The sequence below is a fragment of the Danio aesculapii genome, chromosome 15 (genome assembly GCF_903798145.1).
Source record: "Danio aesculapii chromosome 15, fDanAes4.1, whole genome shotgun sequence".
In the NCBI taxonomy this organism is placed as follows: Eukaryota; Metazoa; Chordata; class Actinopteri; order Cypriniformes; family Danionidae; genus Danio; species Danio aesculapii.
In genome coordinates this window covers 36,053,832-36,057,615 of record NC_079449.1, presented here as the reverse complement: position 1 = coordinate 36,057,615, position 3,784 = coordinate 36,053,832, and positions in this window count along the sequence as shown.

Here is a 3,784-nt window from a genome sequence, read left to right as displayed (position 1 = left end):
TTCTGACTCTTGTGCCACATTTAGGTGACTGATTCTTCTGTTAAAGCTCTTTAAATAAAGGTAAAATGATTAGCGTTTCATTCAATGGCTGGGAACATGTACCGTCAGTGTAATCATGCTGCTTTCTGAAGAGCGAGCGACCCTTGCGACACCAGCAAGTGTTCTTGAGCTCTGATGAGGAGGAGAGTTTGCGTAGCATCTCTAACCGGTATCGCCTACAATACATTTTGTACAGTTTTGTACCTCCACCTTCCGCTAGCATGATTGCCTCTATAGATGAGTGGCTCTCGATGGTGCGACTGTAGTCTTCTGTATGTCTGAAAGAGAGAGAGAGAGAGGGAGAATGGCCTTGTGCTCTACTGTAAAATGCCATGGACCAACTGAATAGAGTGATTTTGAAGTGTGAGTGTAGCGGTGAATTGCAGCTTTGAGTAGCTGATCTGCAGTCTGAATGGTTTAAATGACTGCTCGCTTTCACCTATTTCAGCAGACGCCGCCGTTCCATTCAGGGAAGATGGAAATGGGATGCCATATAGTATCAGAACGGACTTGTTTGTGCTGTTGTTCACCTGCACAAGACAGAACATTTTTCTTTGAGGGGTTCACTTGAGAAGAGAAAGCCACTTTTTCACATCATAATCGCCGTTTTGTATCACAATTGAAATAATGCTAGCTGTTCTGCATTACACAATGAAGCTGCTGCTGAGGTCTCCTGCACCACAGCAGGAAGTCTGGAGGGACTTAGACGAGAACATCACAGAACACCGTGTCTGCTTCCCTCCAGTCCAGCAATTGATTTGCACCTTCCTGAACACGAACAACAGATGGAGGGGAGAGAGCCCGTTCATGTAGGAGGCTCGACCTGGCATTGCATCAAAATGCAGACAACTGAATTTGTGTAACTAAATCTCATGCAAACATGTCTGCATAACATTTCACCCAACAAAAAATCTATTTATCTATCTATCTATCTATCTATCTATCTATCTATCTATCTATCTATCTATCTATCTATCTATCTATCTATCTATCTATCTATCTATCTATCTATCTATCTATCTATCTATCTATCTATCTACAGCCTCAAATGAGAAAAAGTTGGGACAGTGTGGAAAAATTTACTTTGACATATTTCATTGCAGACAATACAACAAACATTGTTTAATGTGTTTCTTATGATTTATATACAGTTTTATATATATATATATATATATATATATATATATATATATATATATATATATATATATATATATATATATATATATATATATACTGTATACATACATTTTTTTTTTTTTTTACACATTATCCAATTTTGGTTCTTGCAACACATTTAAAAATAAGTTGGAACAATAAAGCATTTACCACTTTTGTAATGTTGCCATTCCTTTTCACAACATAATTAACCTAACGGCTAGTTAACCTAATTAACCTGATTAAGTCTATAAATTTTAAACCGAATGCTAGTTTATCCTGAATGCTAGTTTACATTAAACTGAATGCTAGTTTCATGCAAAATAACTAGTAAAAATTACTGCATGTGCTGCCATTATGCCAAAGACCAAAGTTTAAGAAATTAGTTATGAGTATGGGCAACATGGTGGTACAGTGGGTAGCACATTCACCTCATAGCCAAGAAGGTTGCTGGTCCAACCCTCAGCTGTGTCAGTTGGCATTTCTGTCTGGAGTTTGCATGTTCTCCCGTGTTCACGTGGGCTTCCTCTGGGTGCTCTGGTTTCCCCTACAAGTCCAAAGACATGTGGTATAGGTGAATTGGGTATGCTAAAATTGTCTGTAGTGTATGTGTGTGAATGAGTGTATATGGATGTTTCCCAGTGTTGGGTTGCAGATGGAAGGGCATCCACTGCGTTAAATCTGGTTCATTCCGCTGTGGCAACCCTAGATTGATGGGAAGACTAAGCCGAAAAGAAAATCAATGAATGAATGAATTACAAGTATTTAGTTATTAACAGCACTTGGAAAATAATTGAAAAAATATTCAAATTTCCTCAGGAGGCTAATTATTTTCTGTTATATCTGATGTGGAAAGCAATCTTTCTCAAATTATATATTGTTTATGTAGTATAATCCCATGGAATGCTGTGAATGCAAGTTAGTCACCATAACTTGTCACGGTTGCAGGTGCATGCGCTCTTTCTGTCTTGTTTGTTATTGTCACGTGGGGTTGTTGTGCCTTCCACGTGCCCTTCACATGCCTGGTTGCGTGTGTATGTTGATCATGTGATCTTGCATCAGCTGTTTTAATCAGCAGCTGCAGCTGTGCGTATTCAGCTCTTCTATATTAACAGCTGGATCCAGCTCCTTATTGTCAGTTCGTTACTAGCGTGTTCATGTTGTCTCTGTGTCTTGCCAGGATCCTCATCAGCTTGTTTGGACTCTGTGATATGTGCTGTGTCTGCGTTTCCTTTGTTCCGGTGCTGGTTGCACCTTTTGATCTTCACCTTGTTTATTTGACTAACTGTTTTGACTAATTTGAGTAACTGTAACTGTTATTAAATCACTTGCAATTGGATCCCCCAGACTTTGTCTATTATTCTTTGATCGTGACAGAATGAACTGACCATAACATGGATCCAGCAAGTGTCACGCAGCTAGCGAAGATTTTAGCACACAACAATGCTAGAATTGATCACCAAGAAAAGCTAATGACCACAACAAATCAGGCATTACAGAGTCTGGCAACACAAATCACTGCACTTACCACCCAGGTTCAGCAGCTTTCAGGTGAAGTCCTCACCACTGGAGATAAGCCTCTGCAATCCACATACTCTGTTCCAGTACTGGGTAATTCCTTAGCTGAACCACGTCTTTCTCCACCGGTGTCTTATTCAGGGGAGCCTTTGCTCTGCTGAGGCTTTATTACCAAGTGCCTCCTATATATGGATCTTTAACCTTCTCACTTTCCCACAGAACGCACCAAGGTTTCTTTTGTGGTGAACCTTCTTTTTGGTAAGGCTGCGCTCTGGGGGACTATGGTGTGGGAACAACAACTTCCGTGTTGTACGTCATTCAAGTCCACTTCATAGATGAGTTAAAGAGCCCATATTATGGGTTTTTGAATATGCTCTTCCATATAGTGTGTCACACAGCTCTAAGTGAAGTAAAATGTCCAGCTAAGGCTTAAATCTGTCAGTGTACAGTGTTTAAAACTGTTGATTCATCTATAAAAGAGTCGACTCATAGTGCTTCAAACGAGTCGTCTTGATAACGAGTCATTAGGTGTTTCGTGATGACGCGGCTACGAAACACAAGTAGTTGCCCTCGCAAACCCGGGTGATTTGAAACCTGCGGCCCCGCCCACTAACAGAAAAAAAAGCAACACACACACACACAGAGACACACACAGACACCGGTCGAATGAAGTCACGCTGTGCAGATGGATATTATTGACAGGCTAACCAAAGATGAAACCTCAGCAATATAGCCCAGCCTTGAGCAGATCGAGTGCTTCTGGAAACTACATGCTTACAAAGAAGACTTCATCAGTTTGTTATTATTCGCGGATATAACTGAGGACACGGGTGGTGAGGGAGGTGTTGCCGACGCCGCTATGGACGCGCCGGCCCTGTGTGTGTGTGTGTGTGAAAAGAGCAGGTAGACTGTGATGGGCTAGGAGATCTCCTCGCCAGTTCTTGGACTTTTTGCTTGATAAAATAGTTTGTCGTCGGTATTTTCTAGTCCATCATCTGTATTTACATTCACCCACTGGCAGCCAAAATCCACTATGAAGCGTGTATGCACTGTGACTACTTTTATATTG